Source organism: Homalodisca vitripennis, unplaced genomic scaffold, assembly GCF_021130785.1.
Source record: "Homalodisca vitripennis isolate AUS2020 unplaced genomic scaffold, UT_GWSS_2.1 ScUCBcl_3440;HRSCAF=8981, whole genome shotgun sequence".
NCBI lineage: Eukaryota > Metazoa > Arthropoda > Insecta > Hemiptera > Cicadellidae > Homalodisca > Homalodisca vitripennis.
In genome coordinates this window covers 48,256-56,693 of record NW_025779576.1, presented here as the reverse complement: position 1 = coordinate 56,693, position 8,438 = coordinate 48,256, and positions in this window count along the sequence as shown.

Below are 8,438 nucleotides of genomic sequence, written 5' to 3'. Positions count from 1 at the left end.
AAGTGGAGGGAATTGTTCCACTGAGAAACAGAAAAGTAAATAAATAAAAAATTGAGTTCCGAGACTGAGCATAAGAACGATTGTTGCAGATTGATTGCAGGGCCGTTCTGTACAAGACAAGACAATGTACACTGACTTCTAGATAACTAGAGACAAAGTGGATGATAACAGTAAAATATTAGCTTTATAACATTCAGCAAATAATTTTGTCTTTTGATTTATAGTTCCATTTGATGCTTTAGAGATTTTGGTTGGTCTCACAAATCTGGGGCTGTTTTTAAACAGTGATAAACTATGAGGTCCATATAAGGGTGAATCTCACAAAATAGGAGAAAATGATTATGTAAAAGAAATAAAAACAATTAAAATCAGAAGTTTGTTATTATTGGTGTAACTGTTAGTACGTATTGTAAGGAATAGTTATATTGTGAGTAGCAGAGCTAAAATTTGAATCATTTCTATTTTTTTTCAATTTTTACAAAAGTTCAAGACACCATATTTTTTACAAATCGGTAACGTTTAAAAAATCCACGATAAAATTGTATTTAATATTAATTATTACCAATAATTAATCATTGTTTTTAAGATTTGAAGTCCCTAAAACTATGAAAAACAGTTACTGTCACAAAGTTTGTAAAATAATTTTTACCATTTTTAATGCCTTTTAAGTGGAAATTGTAAGCTATCTAGTCATTTACATTGCAAACTTTGCAAATAAAACCCGAAATTCTTTAAGTACTTTAACTAGCTTGTTATATGTGAAAGGATAAGTTCTTAACACTAAACAATTTATAGGATAAAAAAATTAAGAGATAAAAATAAACCTCAATTATTGCCGATTTCACGAGCGTCACCGACTTGTAGCAGCCGTCACCGATTTGTAGCAGCCGTTACCGAGTTGTCGCGAGGTTACCGATTTGTATAATCAAAGTGACAGAACGAATTCTAATGATAAGGAGTAAGAAAAAGCACGCAGTGAGTTTTATATGTTTATAATCTATAACATATACTCTCAAATGACAATAGTCAAGATGATGTTTTTTAAGAATTATTCTGATGAAAACTAGATGACAAAGTGTTATAAATTCAAAACACTCTATACAAAACCCCATTGAAATAATTATAAACTAATAACTAATATGATTATCTTAAAAGAATATGTTACATAGTTAGTACTATAGCAAATAATAAAATGTTCCTATGCTGTTAACAATATCTGGACATAAATTGTTTGAAAAAACGTCTTACCTAGTGTAATATTTAATATCATAGTTTGAGAAAAAACTGGGTAACAGAATATTATAAATTCAAAACACTCTATACAAAACCCCATTGAAATAATTATAAACTAATAACTAATATGATTATCTTAAAAGAATATGTTACATAGTTAGTACTATAGCAAATAATAAAATGTCCTATGCTGTTAACCAATATCTGGACATAAATTGTTTGAAAAAAACGTCTTACTTAGTGTAATATATAATATCATAGTTTGAGAAAAAACTGGGTAACAGAATATTATAAATTCAAAGCACTCGATACAAAAAAAGTAATGCAATAATTATATCTTAGAAACTAACACAATTATCTTAGAAAACTATGTTGCATAGTTAGTATTACAGAAAATAATAAAAATATCGTACGCTGTTTTACATCTTGACATATTTTGCTTGAGAAAAGTTTCTTTTAAATTTAGTGTAGTATAATAACAAATTAGAAGGATATTTTGTTACAACTCATACAATAAAGTGTGATACTATTAACCTGTGTGATATTAAAATCCTTAATTGAAAACAAACACTTAAAAACTTAATAGTAATATTTAATTAGTTAGTCCACATTTGCTTTTTTTTAAATTTGTAAAAAAACCCGATTCCCTTTCATTACTACAGTTGGGGTTGGTAATATGGCCTTAATTTGATCACCATGAACCGAAACAACATCTTTTTCATTAGCAAAATATAATTGATTATCTTTGTTGCAAAATTTCAAAAACATCACGGTTTGACATCTTCTTGAGAGAGGTCGTTCTGACATACACCAATAAATTGTTCAATCTTCGATTTCTTTCCTTTGTCAATTTTGTATTCAACCAAAACATGAACTCCAGAAGTAACTTTCTTTGCAAAATCTTCCTTGTTCGTGTTACATTTATACATTTGGGTCAAATCCTTTTGTTCCTTTAATTCAGGTTGGTCATAGTGGTTGATATACTCTTCGTCTTCTGAAGATGTAAATACGTCATCAACTGACAATTTTGAGGGGTTTTTTTTGTTTTGAATCGATCTTATTTTTAGTAATTAATAATTGATCATCAGTTGGCAAGACTTCAGAGAGTTTGTAGTGTCTACAGGATGTTTCTGCTGAACACTCAAAAACAAGAAAGTGTACGACAATACATAATGCCAGTACAAAGTCCACAAGTTACCTGATGAACCTGCTATAAATTCCCTTTATAAGGGGTATGCTGAGGTTATTCACTTCCAACTTTAAGTCTTCTATAACTGCTGATGGGATCTCATTACAAATCAATGTTAAAAACTACTAAGAGCATCCACAAAATCTTTGGCACAAGTTTATGTCAGATCCACGTAACACCTTTTTATCAGCTTCCCTTTTAAGAGTACCGCCAACCCCCGTCCATTGGCCCCTTACCATGACCGGCCTCAGTGAGTGAAGTTCCAGAGTGAACGATTTCCATTTGGGTAAAGTATTTTGGCAGAAGAGTCTTCAGTAAATAAAGGTTTATCCTGTTTCTATACTGACTAGATGGACTGTCAGTAAATATATGAACAGCGGTAGTTGCAGGGAACTGTTGGGATGCGTTTAAAAAAACAGGTTTTCATGTGACCCCAAACGGCGTGGGCTTGGTGGTCCAAGTTATCGGAGGCAGAGGCAAAAACATGTTGTCTTTGTGGTGTCACCTATTTTAGCATACCACACACCAGTATTTAAGGATAGCTGCCTTTTACTAGCACCACAAGTGAACCGATTGTACTTCCTTTTCGTACTTGGCTACATAATTTTCAGAAAAATCTAATCTGAAGAGAAGCTCTCCTTCTGAAAGATTTTCAATTTTGTTTTTTAGAGCACCTGCCTGGTGTTTTGCGTAAAAAACATGTTTTTTAAAGATAGCTAACTCGTTTTTTAAATACGTTTTTAAGACAGATACTTTAGCTACTTCTTTCCACCTTGATAGTTTTCCTTAACAATTTTCTTTTCATTTTTTATTACTTTTTGCTCTTCTACCATTTTCCACTTCTGGTATTTAACCAAAAAGTCTTCTTCATAGCAGAACTTGACTTCATTACTTTTGCACTGTGAACACATATTTAAACATGCATTTTTTTGCTATCAGTTGAAACACACAACAAATTTTACTACTTCAGCAGGAGACCGCTGCGCTATTAACATTAGTTTACTTTTTAATGCTTTTATTAGCAAATCCATATTTGCGTGTTTCACGCAGGCACATGTTTTCCCTGTCAATCATTTTGGGGAAATGTAACCCAAAAGGGTCTGGAACGACAGAATGATGCCTTCGAAATATTTCCATGAGTCTCCCTTTTGAAAATTTTTTTGTGAAGATTAGATAAAGTGTCCCAATAGAATTCTTCTTTGTTTTTTAATGCCACCCTTTTTAACAAACCTCCTTTTTCCCTGGGCACATTTTGCTCACGCAACGGGTCGTCTTCAAAAAAAGTTCATTAATTTTTTCAGACAATTCTTTAGTGATGGAAGTTTTAGTTGGCCGTGTTATACTCAAAAGAGGTACTGGGGCTGTTTTCGATAACTTTGTTTGCAGTATAAGGCACTAGATCTCTGAAGTGTGTTTTGTACTCGGTATTTTTTCAATATTTGGTTACCGACCACTTTGTGTAATATTTGATTTTTTATTTTTGAGTGGTGCGACTTCTTTTGTTTGGGACTTCAGCTGTTTTTCCAGGGCATAGCCCAAGAACAATTGTTTCCTCACTCGCGGGGAGACTTTTTCACCTCTTAATATATTACGTACTTCTTTTCTTGGAGATGGGGATGAGTCAATTAAATGTTTCTTTTTCTCTCTTGTGCAACGCTTTTTATACTTTCCTAACTTTTTTTCTAATTCTTTAATCTTCTCTTGTTTGCTTGGCTATAGTTCTATAGGCCTTTGCTTTGTCTCTTCGGATTTTTTTGCGGCCCTCCTTTCTTTTTTGTTCAGATTCCTCTCTCACGTCCTGTAAAGGAGAAGCTGGGGGAGTATCTGTAACTTCTTTCAGTGATTTCTTTTTCAGGCTTCTAACAAGATTTCTTTCTTTCCAATACTTTCGCATTTTTCTTTGTTCTCTAGGAGTCATGTCTGATATTTTCTTTATTTTATTTTCTGCTTTTCAATCGAGCAAGACGATCTCTGTCATACTTCCTCTTTTCTTCTTTCTTTTCTTCACTCATTCGTTCTCTATACCTTCGCTGACGTTCCTTTGTCAATGCTTTCTGTCTCTCATACTTTTCCTTTGCTGATAGCTTTGAGGAACGTACCATGGTTCTTCACGACCTAGAATCAAAAACAGAGAAAAGTGTTGCAAAGTTTTTAAAAACGTATGTTTTAAATTAAAAATAAATGTATTAGAGATTTGGTTAATTTAAGATTTTTGAGGAAAATCAAAAGTTTCTATAATTACAATATGCCAATAAATAGTAATTTAACAAATTTGTTGTTATTTATAATCCAATTGTTTGTTCTAAATCAAACATGCTACAGAGCATATGAAAACTGTTAAAGGCTGTTTATACTATTCGTAGTAATCACTGTTAATTTAGAAAAAGTAAAAGTAACATTAAAATGAATTTTAATCATAAACTTTCAAACATTATATTAAATAAAAATTATTTAACAACAGTTATTGCAAGTCACATAGTTTAGAAGCGTATTTTCCAACAAATCGATAACGCTATACCTCATCGTTAACGTCACCGATTTGTGCGTCACCCGATTTGTAATATTCAGATATAACCTAGTACTGCCGTGTTTAATGTTGAGAACAAAGGTTTAGGAGATTGAGGTTATGTTCGTTTACTAATAACGGCGGCATATGATAGCTTTCAGAAATGTTTTAACTGTATAGTTTACAAAAAAATAGCGTTACCGACTTGTTGAGGAATTAAGGTACTGATAGTTTTCTTACCTGAATATTTAATTGTTTGAAGCTTCTGGATTCAATGCAATCTTTCACTAAAACAGCAAGTAAACTCGATACATTCGCCTCACATACAAAGACGTAATTTTTACCGCTCAAATCAAGTCTTGCTAACTTTTTGCGGGATCGTAGCTAGTAGGTCGTTGACGTAGACTTCTCCGGTGACAAGGACCAAAGGCAACTGAATATTATTAATGAACTAAATTTCTTTTGTAGGGACTTTGGTTTCACTGAGCCACTGTTCCTTTAGCTGTATTGTTGACTAATAGTTTTTATTTTATACGTACGTTTTATGACTTATATTTTTGAGGTGAGATTAGCAGACGATAGCTCAAAGACAGTTACCGATTTTGTATTTTTCTTCCAATAAGAAGGCATAATTAAGTAAATCATATGAGTTATTGTTTTTAAATTATTAAAGAGCTAAAGTAAGGTGTTTAGGTAAATAAAATAAACAGACTTTTACCTAAAATAATATATTTATTTATGAAAAAATTGCCAAGGACTTAAATTACTACATTTGGTGAGATTCACTCTCCATAACATCTTTGGCAGAATAAAAAAGCAAAATTTATAACAGAGACAGGAAATCTTAAACTAGTGAAGGATCAAAATTAATTTCCTTGACTCACAGATGATTTGCTCGTACCAGCCATCAAGACTGTTTGCAGAATGCAGGGTGGATGTGCGTGGCAATGGAAGCAATATTGCGTATTGTGGACAGAGGAACCACCGGCTTGCACAGCAGGAGCGGGTAGGGAGTCTAACCAAGTGGTGAAGTAGTTGTCTCTGTAATGGAACGGATCACGTTATATTAATCAATACTCAACACACCCTCTCTGAAGAGTTAAAAGTGTTGCTAATTTACAAACTAATTAGATATCAATTATTTGCAAATTGTTTTACTGCACGATTCTTATGTTGATTTGCCATTATCAATAATTACTTAATAGGTACAACACGCAAAGATCGATTACTGGACATAATTCCAGTATCCATTGTATTTAGATACCATTGAATTCGTACTGTCTTATTATTAATACAATTGACATCGAAAACAATTTGGAATCACAATAAATATCAGTCTCTTATTTCTTATTCCAATCTTTTGTGGTTCATTTAACAATTGGCTTACTTGAGACTGTTTCCCCGCTAGCACTGTGCATTGTTAAATACTTTACGTTAAAAGACCATGTCTCCACTATGTAGTATTCTTTACAAGATATAAGCGCTATTCAGTCTCAATTTCATTACGAATTTTACACTGGAGGTACTGCAGTTGGAAAGGGAAAAATAAACAAATGATTGGCTCATTGGTACCTTACACAGGTACACAAACAGTGGATGTATAAAGTGGTAATAGTAATAACATTGTGTTAAGGCTACTTACTAAACATAATGTTTTGAGGTGAAGATATCATAGGCATTTCTTTGAGAGTAAAATTTAATTCTTAGTTTTTTGTTAAGCATGATAATGGTAAAACTGTAAAAATAAAAGATTTGAACAGAAAATTTTTATGCATTTTATTTAGAAAGTAACATAATTTTGCAAAAATTAAGTAATTCATAAAATGATATTTTCCTACAAATACTAGGCTATTATTACACTGTTACCTTCCTTCGATCAGGAGGCCACGAATGTGGCCAAAACTCACTCAGTTTGGTCAGATTTAGTCTCAGGTGGTTATCCTCTCAGCTCACCGGACCAAGAATAGTGGACGGTTTTGTTCTGCGTCACTACTTGGTGCTTGCGTAAATATGTACACCACTTTAGATTTAAATGGCAGTATTTGACTTTCGGCTTTTTAAATGACAGATTTAAACAAAATTCTCAAAACAATTTACAAAGTTTATTAGCTTAAAGATTGAAACTCTATTGTTTGCTTATTTATTACTTGCTTTTAACACATTCACTGTGGGTGACGAGCATGCTAGTCATGCGAAAATGGCACACCGGGCGGTGGACGAGCAAGCTCGGCATACGGCAGCTGCTTTTCATATTGCCTCAGTGTGAGCTGAGCAGTTACCTGGGAAGGCTGTAACACTCATAGCGAGGGGTGCCTGTTTCGGTGAGTCAGTTGGTGCGATTCGTCGCCGGTTCGCCATTTTCGTTTGTTGTGTATGCTTTGCGATATTGTGTGAGTGGATTATAGTGTCTGTTGACTGTGTAAGTGTATGTACTTATAATGGAGGAAGACTTTAATGCTATTGACGATAATTTTTCATCTGATGAAGACAATGAGTCGAGTTCGAGCAATTCTAGGGATGGTGAAGGCGGCGTCCCCCACCCCAATACGTGTAATTGCCACGTACTATCTACGTGTCATTCATGTACTATAACTACGTTACACTACTTACATTATACGTGTAATTCGTGAGTGTTTGTACCGAAACCTAGTGTGCTGCGAGCACATACAACACGGGGACCAGCACCCGGTGCTGATGACGAGCAGACTCGGCACGGACATGACGTCACCCCGTTCCGGCCAACGAAGCTTCCGGGATACCTTGGACAACCCTTTCGGCTATCCTGACTCCGTTTTGGGTAAGTAAAAAACAAAACAAAATTCCCGCATTTTCTGTCGCCAGTAATTTTGTCATCCGCAGTGAATGTGTTTAAACGAACCAAGTAGTATGCAATTTAAGTTATAGGTTGATCTGTTTTAAAAGTATTTTTATTTGCAGAGTAAAGGTATAATCAGTCTCTAGGACTCTAGTATTAATAGAATACAAACTCATTTCCATATTTTGAGCTTTACCAAATGCACTAGTATTTTAATACATTGATAGGGTACACTACAGCGGCTACAATGACACTGACACTTGGATCAAAAACAATTCTGAACAATGTTTACTATTGTATGTGCTGCAAATAGAGAAATATTAATTTAGTAACTTATTTAGTCAAGTGATTTCAGCACTTCCAGTCACAACTAGATAAGGATTGTACTTTATAACTGCACAATATCTTGGGGCCACACATAGTGGCCTGACGAGCTGGACGGCTAAACTAAAAAAAAAGAACAACTAGGTGGGGCCCACCGAGCTGAGGGACAGGACGTGGTCATATAAGAATGACCTGTCCACGTGACGTAGAGAGCAGCCATTTTGCCACCAATGCGGCCAGGATCTGAGAGGTCAATCATATAAATTAAAGCCGATTCCAAAGGATTAACAAATTAAATAAAAGGACACTAATGATGCACATTCTATTATATACTATTCTAAAATTGTCTACTTTCTTCACAGTGTTTAACA